Source organism: Diadema setosum, chromosome 21, assembly GCF_964275005.1.
Source record: "Diadema setosum chromosome 21, eeDiaSeto1, whole genome shotgun sequence".
In the NCBI taxonomy this organism is placed as follows: domain Eukaryota; kingdom Metazoa; phylum Echinodermata; class Echinoidea; order Diadematoida; family Diadematidae; genus Diadema; species Diadema setosum.
Window position 1 is genome coordinate 18,910,466 of NC_092705.1, and position 13,018 is coordinate 18,923,483.

Sequence of the window (13,018 nt, forward strand, 5' to 3'; positions counted from 1 at the left end):
TATTACATGGAATACTTTCGGTGTGTTGAAAATTTTAAAAGTTCAATAATTTAATCAAGAAATGTAGTACCCCCTCCCAAAAAAAAGCAAAAAGTGGGACTCGAACCTGGGACCTCGAGTGTATGAGTCTGAACGTATACCATTTGCCACACGAGATATCGCTGCAAGCAGACGTTCTTTTTCCATTCTTAGAGCGTCTTGTTAATGATTACGCCATACGGTCTAATGAATATTCATACACTCTCTCACGGGGTCCGGAACTTATGTGGGAAAGATAATTTAGCCGCCCGCCTGACCAACATCACGGTGATTCCTACACCCTCTTCACACTAATGTGTGGCGGGGGTATAAAAAGAAGAAAATAGGGGAGGGAGGAGGGTCGCGCCAGCCTTTGACTTTGTAAAGACGCCTCCCCTTTACGAAATTCCTGGACCCGCCCCTGTAATGCAAGCAATGGGTTTGGTCATTTGTGGTCGACGCAATCATGGATCGAGAGGGGGCGCATCCCCCATGGTGCCCCCTCTCTATTTTTTGTTAAAACAAGAGAAAATGAAAAGAAAAAATTGGGCGGTGTCGCGTGAGCCTTTGAATTTGTAAAGGTGCATCCCCTTCACGGAATTCCTGGATACGCCCCTGTAATGCAAGCAATGAGTTTGGTCATTTGTGGCTGACGCAATCATGTATCGAGAGGGGGCGCATCCCCCATCGTGCCCCCTCTCTATATTTTGCTAAAACAAGAGAAAATGAAAAGAAGAAAATGGGGTGGGGGTCGCCCGAGCCTACGCCCCTGTTATGACATTTGAAATGAAATACAAAGCAACATCCTGTTTTTGTTGTGATAAGGTATAAGTGTGAAGAAACATATTCATAACCAAATAAACAAAACAAACATGTTATGACATTTGTGGTTAATCCCGGATTTTGACATTTGCTGTTGACGCAATCGCGGATGACGCAATCGCGGATTGAGAGCGGGCGCACCACCCTTTGATAAGTGCCCCTCTCTTTATTTCGTCAACACAACAGAAATAAAAAAAAAAAAAAAGAGGGGGGAGGGTCGCGCCAGCCTTTGATTTTGTAAAGGCGCCCCTCCCCTTTACGGAATTCCTGGATTCGCCCCTGTAATGCAAGCAATGAGTTTTGACATTTGTGGTTGACGCAATGATGGATCGAGAGGGGGCGCATCCCCGTCTGGTACACCCTCACTATATTAGGTTAAACCAAGAGAGACATAAATAAGAAAATGGGGGGGGGGGGGGTTGGTCGCGGAAGCCTTTGATTTTGTAAAAGCGCCCCCTCTTTACGGAATTCCTGGATCCACCCCTGCGACGCGTTATGACATTTGTGGTTGACGTGTTATGACATTTGTGGTTAATCGTCAATTTTGACTTGTGGTTGACACAATCGCGGATTGAGAGGGGGCGCACCCCCCTTTAGTGTCCCTCTCTTTATTTCGTCAACACAACAGAAATAAGAAGAAAATGGGGAGGGGGAGGGTCGCGCCAGCCTTTGACTTTGTAAAGATGCCTCCCCTTTACAAAATTCCTGGATCCGCCCGTGTAATGCAAGCAATGAGCTTTTCTATTTGTGGTTGACGCAATGATGGATCGAGAGGGGCGCTTCCCCATCTGGTGCACCCTCACTATATTAGGTTAAACCAACAGAAACAAAAATAAGAAAAGGTGGGTTGCGCCAGCCTTTGATTTTGCAAAGGTGCCTCCCCTTTATGGAATTCGTGGATCCGCCCTTGTGACGCGTCATGACATTTACAGTAAATTTCGAAATTTTGACATTTGTCGTCGACGTGTCATGACATTAGTAGTTAATCCGATTTTTGACATTTGTCGTCGACGTGTTATGACATTTGCAGTAAAAATGGAAATTTTGACATTTGTCGTCGATGTGTAATGACATTAGTGGTTGATGCGATTTTGATATTTGTCGTCGACGTGTTATGACATTAGTGGTTGTTTTGACGTTAGTGGGCGATTTTGACATTAATGGGCTCTAAAGGGGACTTACTTTTCCAAGACCTATTCACAAAACAAGTTTCAGCCCTATAGGGTAAATATTTTTTTGGTTTTTGGTTTTTTGGGTATAAAGATTTTGGTCTGGACTGGCAATTTAAAAAAAAAAAAAAAAATTAAAAAATTATTTTAAAAATACTAAGAGTGGGGTCCCAAATTTAAGGAGGGAACTTACTATTGAAAGGGCTATTCACACAACCAACTCAAAATCTATAGCATAGTTATTTCTATTTCCTCCTTAGTCCCATATGTGTAAAAATTTGTTGGGTAAAAAATGAAATTTTGTGTACAAAACCTATGGGAAAAATTTTCACAAAAACTATCTTTTTATACGTTTCAGACCATTTGAAACTTTTTTTAAAACAATTTTTCATTGAAAAAATTTTAGGACAAAAATATTGAAAAAAATATTCCAAAAAATCAACAAAAAATTCCTGGGAGTTAAGGTCTAATATTCTAGGGAGTACTTACCTTACCAAGGGCTACTCATACAGGAAGTTTGGGACCTTAACTAGTAGTTTCTAGTTTTGCCCTATCCCCTAACCCTAACCTGACCCATTGCAATAGTATCGTTATTGAATACAACATAAATCATAATTACTTGCAAGTCATTTATAAATAATTATTGCTCCTTTAGTAACCATGTTGGCTATTAAGGTGAAATTTTGTGTACACTATGGGGGAACAATTTTGTGTACAAAACCAATGGGAAAAAAGAAATTCCCATATACTTTTTTTTTACACGTTTTGGACAATTTGGAAGCTTTTGAAAAAAAAATTCTTTGAAAAAAATCAGAAATTTTTCTTTTTTTTTGTGTACGAAACCTATGGGAAAAATTCCCATATACTGTTTTTACACGTTTTGGAGCATTTGGAAGCTTAAAAAAAAAATTTCTGAGGAAAAAAAATTTTTGAAAAAAATATTGCTGAAAATTCACTAAAAAATTCCTTTGAGATAAGGTCCAAAATTTTAGGGGTGTACTAACTTTACCACACTGTAAGTTTGGGACCTTAAGTAGTACTTTCTAGTTTTGCCATATCCCCTAACTCTGACCCTATAACAACTAACCCTAACCCTAACCAATAGCTATTCAGAAAACAAGTTTCAGCTCCTAAGGATAATTATTTCCAGATTAGGGCAACACACTGCACCACGGCAGAAGAAGTGGAACAAGTGATAAAGGAAACCAACCACAACCAGGCAAGGGTGACTAAATGGGGATCAGTCAGCAATATCCTAGATTAACATATTAAACATTAAATACCACTTTGAGCTTTGAGCTTTTTAATCAAAAGTGCGATTCATATCCCAATTTTATCGCGATCTTCAAAATTTCAAACACATATAAAAAAAAATTCCTGGGATTAAGGTCCCAAATTTTATGGGGGGATGCAGAGCCCACTAATGTCAAAATCGCCCATTAATGTCAAAACAACCACTTATGTCATAACACGTCGACGACAAATGTCAAAACAACCACAAATGTAATAACATGTCGACCACAAATGTCATAACGAGTCACATGGGTGGATCCAGGAATTCCGTACAGGTGGGGGACGCCTTTACAAAATCAAAGGCTGCGTGACACTCCCCCCCCAATCTTTTATTTTTGTTTCTATTGTTTTAACTTAATAATTATAGTGAGGGTGCACCAGAGGGGGATGCGCCACCTCTCGATCCATCATTGCGTCAACCACAAATATCAAAACTCATTGCTTGCATTATGGGGGCGGATCCAGGAATTCCGCAAAGGGGAGGCTTCTTTACAACATTAAAGGCTACCGCACCCCCCCCCCCCATTTTTTTCTTTTTATCTATGTTGTTTTAACAAAAAAAAAAGAAAAGAAAAGAAAGGGGGCACCAGAGGGGATGTGCCCCCTCTCGATCCATCATTGCGTCAACCACAAATGACCAAACTCATTGCTTGCATAACAGGGGAGGATCCAGGAATTTCGTAAAGGGGAGGCGTCTTTACAAAGTCAAAGGCTTGCGCGACCCTCCCCCTCCCCTATTTTCTTCTTGTTATTTCTGTTGTGTTGACGAAATAAGGAGATTGGGCACTAATGGGGGATGTGCCCCCTCTCAATCCGCGATTGCGTCAACCGCAAATGTCAAAATCGGGGATTAACCACAAACGTCATATTGCGTCGACCATAGATGTCCACATTTTCAAACTATACTGTAAATGTCATAACGCGTCACAGGGGTGGATCCAGGAATTCCGTAAAGGGGAGGGGCACCTTTAAAAAATCAAAGGCTGGCGTGACCCCCACCCCATTTTCTTATTCTTATTTCTGTTGTTTTAACATATTATAGTGAGGGGGAACCAGAGAGGGATGCGCCTCCTTCTCGATCCGCGATTGCGTTAACCATAATATCAAAACTAATTGCTTGTCTTACAGGGACGGATCCAGGAATTCCATAAAGGGGAAGCGCCTTTACAAAATTTACATCTGCCGCACCCCCCATTTTTTCTTTTCATTTTTCTATTGTTTAAAAAAAAAATTAAAGGAATCACCATAGAGGTATGCGCCCCCTCCCGATCCGCGATTGGGTTAAACACAAATGTCAAAACTCATTGCTTGCATTAGAGGGGCGGTGCCAAATTCCGTAAAGGAGAGACTCGTTTATAAAATCAAAAAGTTGCGGAAACCGCCTCGCCTTTTTTTTTTTCATTTAATTTCTTTTGTGTTAACAAAAATAGAGACGGGGAGGGGGTACCGTGTTCCCCTCTAGATCCGGGACTTCGTCAACCACAAGTTAATGGCAAAACCCATATTGTTTGCATTACAGGGGGCGGAACCAGGAATTCCGTAAAGTGGAGGCTCCTTTACAAAATTAAAGACTGCCGCTTTAACTTTCGTCTAAACAAAAGAAAGAAAAATATATTGATAAGGGGGAGGGGGATTGCGCCAACCTTTCATTTTGAGAAGACATCTCCCCTTTACACTTTATATAATTCCTGGACCCGCCCCTGTAATGCAAGCAATGAGTTTTGACATTTGTGGTTGACGCAATCGCCGATCGAAAGGGGGCGCATCCCCCTCTGGTGAAAAAATGAAAAATAGGGGGTTCGGCAGGTGTTAATTTTGTTATTAAGGCACCTCCCCTTTACGGAATTCCTGGATCCGCCCCTGTAATTCAATCAATGAGTTTTGACATTTCGCGGTTGACGCAATCGGGGATCAAGACTGGCACATCCCCCTCTGATGCCCCCTCTATTTTCTTTCTTCAAAACAACATAAATGATAAAAAGATGGGGTGATGCGTCGGGCTTTAATTAAGCAAATGTGCCCCCCTCCCCTTCACGGAATTCCTGGACCCGCCCCTGTAATGCAAGCAATGAGTTTGGTCATTTGTGGTTGACGCAATCATGGATCGAGAGGGGGCGCATCCCCCTCTCTATATTTTTTTTTTCCTGTTCTCTTTTAACTCTCTCTCGTTCCTCAGCAGGCTCTTCCCTAGTTAGCTCGTTTTTGTTCCTCTGCAATAAATTCTCTCAACTCACTACCACTCAAGCCTATGGATTCCCCAATGCGATGCAATTTTTCAATCTCCATTGTGAGATTAGACACCCAAAATTTAACAAAACAGGGACAACTTACAATTTGTACTGCTGCGGCACCCGATCAGCACATGTCCAAATCTCCATGACCAATCATAAACCTGTATACAATGACAATTCAAAGAATGTACGTTACATATCGAAATCAAAGATCATTTATAAATAGTGAGGATTTCACCATCCCCCTGTATATATTTTGTTAAAACACGAAAAAATGAAAAGAAGAAAATGGGGTGGTGTCGCACGAGCCTTTGATTTTGTAAAGGCGCCTCCCCTTCACGAAATTCCTGCATACACCCCTGTAATGGAAGCAATGCGTTTGGTCATTTTTGTGGTTGACGCAATCATGGATCGAGAGGGGGCGCATACCCCATGGTGCCCCCTCTCTCTATTTCGTCAACACAACAGAAATAACTAGAATCATCACTGAAGGTGATTAATACCCCCGCCCCTAATGTTGCTTTATAGTATGTGATGTCATGAGAACACATTAGTGTCTTGCAAAACTACACTATTAGATCATGATACATACTAAATTTGACTTTAATTGCAGATCTGATAACTTTTCCATCATTGGAGCAAGGTTTTGGTAAAATTGTGGTTACCACGGCAACGGTTTGTGTGACAGACACAAAAATCATGTGTTCCAGATCTATACCTCAGGGCCATAATGCCTGCCAAATTTGGTTCGAATTGCTTGAAAACTATGGAAGAAGTTCACTCCATAGAATTAAAAAAAAAAAAAAATGCGGTTACCATGGCGACGCATTGTCCGATACAAATACAAAGGACATTTTGCAAAACTACACTAAAAGAGCATCATATATACACAAAATTTCACCTTCACAACTTAAATAATTCAATTTGATACAAAAATGAGTGGTTACCATGGCAACACATTTTTCTTATATTAACACATGACATTGGTGTCTTGCATAACTACACCTCCCGATCATCATACATACTAAATTTGACCTTAATTGCTCGAATGATGTGAAAGTTATTCAATCCACAAGGTTTTGGTAAGATTATGGTTACCATGGCAACGCTTTGTCCGACAAACACAAAAATTATGTGCTCCACATCTATGCCTCAAGGCCATAATGCTTACCAAATTTGATTTCAATTGCTTCAAAACTGTGGAAGTTGTTCACTCCACAAGATTTCAAAGAAAACATGCGGTTACCATGGCAACGCTTTGTCAAGTACAAACACGAAGAGTGTCTTGCATAACTTCACCTATAGATCATCATAGATACCAATTTTGAAATTGATTGCTTAAATATTCTTGAAGTTATTCAATCCACAAGGTTTGGGTAAAATTATGGTTACCATGGCAATGCATTGTCCGACAAACACAAAAAACATGTCTTGCACATCTATACCTCAATATCATCATTTACCCAAGATTCATTTAAATTGCTTCAAAACTGTAGGAGGAGTTCACGACGCAAGATTTTGCAACAGACCGATCGACCGACCGACCGCCCGCCTGCGAAATTATTTTTCCCGCATAAGTTCCGGACCCCAAGTCTAAAAACTTCAATTTATTGACGGAATAAACGGCAATATAATGTGAGATACTATTTGTATTACATGGAATACTTTCGGTGTGTTGAAAATTTTAAAAGTTCAATAATTTAATCAAGAAATGTAGTACCCCCCCCCCCAAAAAAAAAAAGCAAAAAGTGGGATTTGAAGGAAAAAGTGGGACTCGAACCTGGGACCTCGAGTAGGCAAGGCGCTAATTCCTGTAAGAGGCTTAATTAAGGAGTTCGTTCCACCCACCCCGCAGAAAAGGTTTGACCAGATAAGGTGGTAGATGGGACCTCTATGAACATCCCCAGGTACTAGTAGTATGTGGTTCCAAATTGTGGTGTCAGTAGAATTTTACTGGTCACTTTTCATCATGATTTGTTGGAACAAACGTAAAAGAGTCTGCGCACGCCAAGACTATTACACGCACCACTAGCACAGCTACAGGCCCCAGTGCCAGTGCTGCGTGTAGTAGTCTTAGCGCGCATATACTTTTTCTTCGATAAACAAGGGTTTTTGCCTGCAAACTAATTTTTCACGCCAAGCTGGGTTCGGTGTAGTGTAGTTTCCAGCTGTTTTTATTTCGTCTTTATTTGAAGAGTTCAAGCAAGCCGAGTGAGAGCGCATACCCGGTGATTGTGACGACCGAATCGCAATCAATGGGTGTGTGCTCTCACTCCACTTAGCGCAATGTATACAGCGGGCTTCTGCATAATACACAAGCTGCAACTCAGAGAAATAAAGATGAAAAAACAGCTAGAAATTAAGACTATGGTCGGTAAACGCTTTTCGCTTTTTGGGGCACTGAAAACGACAAACTCACACAGTTTTTGCATTTATTTCATGAAGAATTCATCAAAACTGCATAAAACTATATGGCCCGAATTCACGAAGGTGGTACAAACAAAACCATGGTTTAAACCATGGACAAAAACCATGGAGCGCCAAGTGTCGCACGGAATATTTCGTTACGAAATTGGTCATTTCGTCGATAAAATGACAGGTTTCGTTAACGAAATTATCATTCCGTGGACGAAATGTTCATTTAGTTACAAAATGTTGTCATTTTGTTACAAAATAATAATTTCGTCGACGAAATGACTGATTTCGTGACGAAATATTCCATGCAACACTTGGCACTCCATGGTTTTTGTCCATGGTTTAAACCATAGTTTCATTTGTACCACCTTCGTGAATTCGGGCCTATATGTACATGTTGCTAGAGATGTCATCCATACAGTGGGATTCATTGTAAGTTATGATATTGTGCATGGTTACCATGGTAACCGGATGCCTAAAGGTGACTGGTAACCCCCAAAATGCCTCCTGCTGCTGCAAACATTGGTGTTTTTTTAAATTACTAACAATGTTTTAATGAGATATGTGGGATATTCACAGTATATTTCTACACATTTTAAACAGAATGCCTGTATTGTAGGTTTCCTCCTTTCCCTCCACTAGGGAAGAGTGAATTGATGAAACTGATATCTGCTTTACTGATGTTAAACTGTCCATATGAATGGGTCTGCATACATTATCAAGCCTGCGTTAATTTATTGAAACAGCATGTCAAACCCTTTTAATGCAATTTGTTTCTCAAACAGCATCCTCCAAAGAAGTCTACATGTAGGTGTTCATATCATTATCATTATCATTATCATTACATCATCATCGTCATCATTAATATTATTATTACTTATTCCACCAAACAAGACATCACAAATAGAGTTACATGTTATACATCCAAGTGGAACTTGCACAGTTCATACATCCATCTATCCAGAAAAAATCTATCCATTCATTATTCACCTCTACATCCATCCATCCATCCATCCATCCTTTCATTCATTCATCCATCCATCCATCCATCCATCCATTCATCATCCATTCATCTTTCTCATGTCTCAATCACTCTATCCTTCCAAAGTAATCAAAGGAGGGATCAGTGGGCAGCAGCAGATTCTCAGAGAGACAAACAAACAATCCTTACCCTCTCTGACCAGTGCTGCCACTGACCGTCATCCGTGACGAAAAAACTCAAAGATGGTCTGTCCAGGCTGGGTCTTGGGTAGCAACAGACCGCCTCTTTCCACCAGCCATTCCTCCATATGTGAATTGACCATAGAACAACATCATCAATATCATAAAATCATGACCATCAAAATCCAATGCTGTGATGATTCCAAGAAAAATCAAAGTGGTAATGACTGTTTCACGGTAAAATGATAGTAGTAATATATCTGGAAAAAAGATGAATAGATTTTTAAGGTAAGATAAGCTGCCTCACCATATGTTTATCAACCATGACTACAATGTTGTACTTGTAACAGCACTACAACCCATACACACCAACAAACCAGGGTTATTGCAATATCTTCCTTTTGTTTCATTTTCTAAGCAAGACACTTAACCTCAGCATGACACATTATCTTCTTCTTTTCTCATTCAAGGCACAAAATGCAGACTGCTACACAAAATACTTCTGGCATGTAAGCTACGTTATCCGCAAGACCTGCTACAGATGGCTGTTCACAAGAGCCCAATATGCTACTCTCATTGATAAGACAGCAGTGGGTTTAATCCTCTGAATAAAACTATTTCAGACATCCCACAATTGAGCATTCTCTCACATTTAAGTTCTAGGACTTCTAACAAAACCAGAAACACATTCCTTCAATCTATAATTGTTCCTTTGTGGGTTTCTTTTAAAGCCATTTTTTCATACTGGATGCTCTGAACCCACTCGTCCTCTTTTGCTAGGCAACCACAGCTCCCCCCCCCCCAATTCTCTCTCTCTCTAGAATGTACAATAAAGGGATAAATCCATTAGATGAACAAGATGCTTACCCCTGATTAGGGAACTTGAAACTGAAACATAGTTGGTGCCTAATAATGACACAAATTTGACAAATCTGACAAATAATATTCAATATCCATGTGTGGATATCATGGATATTGCCTACATTTAGCATTGAGTCAATCTCTAACATTCTTTTCTTTTTTTTTGGAGGGGGGGGGGGTTGCTTGTTGTTCTTGTTTTTCTCAATTCAATTCAATAGTTTATTTCCATCATCGAAAAAAGAAAAGAAAAAGGAACATGATCCAAAGTGGTACAAGTTTTTAATTTGTCTTTCAATCGTCTGATAAAGGCATTTTTTTTTTAGATACAATATAAAGTATATGCACAAATGATGTCATAAAAAAGAAACAATGCACTTTGCCATGGCAACAAAAGTAGTAAATAATCATAACGATGGAAAACAGTGTTCCACTAAAAAGCCAAACTTGTAAGATGTGGAACACTGGAACAAAACAACAACAGTACCAATTTATTATACCAATAAAACATATTCATATCAAAATCTTCTCTCTGGTTTGTAGTGAATTCTGACCTTCTTCCTGTCATCCAGCTCCAGCAGGGCTCCCAGGGACCACACGAGGCCAAAGATGTAGAGACGCTCCAGATGCTCCCTGGAGGGGTTGGCATCCTCCCCTGGGATCAGGCCCGACAGGATGTCAATGGCCTGATGCACGTACATGCACTCCAGGATCTGTGTGTGTGCGCGCGAGGTCAGAGGTCAGGGGTCAGAAATGGAGGTCAAAGGTCATAAGTCAACAGTTATGCAGCCAGAGGGTGAGGAGGTGAAATGGATAGGACAAATTTACAGTAGGTATTTGATCACATACTGTACTTCCGGATTTGAGATAGGTGAATGATTTGAGACAATGAACTCCTTATAATAAGAACAAGTCAGGATCACATTGTGTTGCAATACTTACATGTCCCTTTGGTAACCTTACAGTGACAAGTAATTTAAAGACCACACTATATGATTAACAGACATCACATGTATCACTCAGCTGGTAGAAAAAGCTTCAGGGACCTTTAATACAATTACAAAATGCAAGATAAATAATTTGTGAACATGACACCATGCTGCCAAGTTGGAATAGCAACAAATAATGAAGACAAATCTTACATCCATCTTGGGCACCAAGTTCTGGACGATGTAAGTGTAGAGGTCCTTGAAGGTGTCTTCAAACAGTATCAGCACTTCCTGCTGGGTGGCCGGCCTGGTGTACAGCCAACCCTAGAGGGAGACATCATGCAAATACAAACAGGGTGAGTAGACAAGATAGGAAGCCATGCCTGCCTGTGATAAAGCACATTATACAACACCTAGCTGTAATTAGAATGTAGCTATCCGATTGGTCGATTGCCCATCACGTGACATTTAGTTAAAAGTTCCATTGCACGCTGTGGCTGTCAGCCGTGCAATTTTGTTTGAGCAAAAATGGATAGCGCATGGCTGACGTCACCCATTTCCATTGACTCCCGTATTAAACTCACGATTGACTCGAAGTTTTCGTTCCATCGCACAGTTCTGATGTCACAATAAATAAACATTTGCCGCGCGCACTCAACAATTACAAGCAAGCTTAAAAGCGCATACTTTTGTCACTCATTTTTGTAAACAACTTCAATCGATCGGCTTCGCGTACATACGTACATGGTGACTGTGACTGTGCAGCTACTCATTCGTCTTTCATGGAAAATGGTTGCCATTTCTGTGCTAATTTAAATTCAAGAATCTGTGTGGACCACATCTGTTGACGTTTGAGGTGTTGTATCAAACCAATAGTGTATGATCTTTACTCGTGCAGTGGAACAAGATTTCGCATTTGGTGAAAGATGAGGCGCACTATTCAACTCGGTTTTGCCTCGTTGAATAGAGCACCTCCATCTTTCACCTTGTGCGAAATCTTGTACCATCGCACTCGTGACCATTCACTATTTGTATATGGAAGCATGTAAGGTCAACTCAAATCTGCACATTGGTGTGGTATAACATATGGAACGCTATGTGCTTTAGTTTGATGTACTTTAATCACGAAAACTGCTCACACATTTTTACCCATCTCCATCTTTGTTAAGTTCATTTCTCTGCCTGTGCCAACAAATCACTGAAGATATTCAAACATGTATCATTGTTAATTACCGGTACTGCACATCAAAGTGCAGTTAACTCATCGACCTTCCCTGTGAAAAAGGTAAACTCAGTTCACCAGTATGACAATTTGAATCTGAATATCTTAAATGAGCATGTGTCATGACTTCGCTTTGTCCCTGGGAGAAATTTGGTGCTGCTGCGTCTGATGAAATCTTGCTCCAATATCATTCAAACAACAACTATGAAACAACCAAAAACTATGGATAATAAATGATGCATTCCGTGGCAACTGAATCTTACTTGGAGGATGGGATTCCAGTCCATAATGGAGGAGCTCATGTAGACCATGCCGTTCCGGGTGACGGTCGCCGGGGAAGCGTTGTCAATGTTGTGGGGCTTGAAGACCACCTTGCAGTTGGGCGACATGGGGATGCGGTCACCGTTGGCCAGGGTCAGCGTCTTGTTGTCGTCCAGCACGCTGTTCAAGTTCTCGATCCAGATGGCTTCCACCGGCCCGTCCAGCACGATCCAGATGTGCTCACCCTGGAACGATTCAAGAGCAATCCATGAGTGGAATAATGTTCTTTTTATTTTGCCGAACACAGATATAACACTTTAAAGAAACTTTTTCCTTGTTTTTTCATTATGTTTATCCATCTTGAAGAAGAATATACACTCTAACTGCATGCAAATGATCTTTATTTAATTAATCACCTTTATTTAATTAATCACCAGAGGAACACAGCATGCACAAACAGGTACTGCCTGAGCACAATTACAGTTTCTGATGTAATGATCTAGATAAGATATGAAGTGAGTGAGAAGGGGTGCAACAATGGGAGACAATGCCCCTAACTACTGATCTTTATCGGAAGTCTCTGGATATCTCATAGGCCAATTGCTTTGCAGCTGGCACGCCGCCATCTTACTACGCACT

At 40.6% G+C, this 13,018-nt stretch overlaps 1 pseudogene; it reads right to left on the minus strand.

Annotated features, from left to right (window-relative positions):
• Positions 1-245: 245 nt before the first annotated feature.
• LOC140244374 (dynein axonemal heavy chain 5-like) overlaps positions 246-13,018 on the minus strand; it is a 29,423-nt pseudogene continuing 16,650 nt past the window's right edge.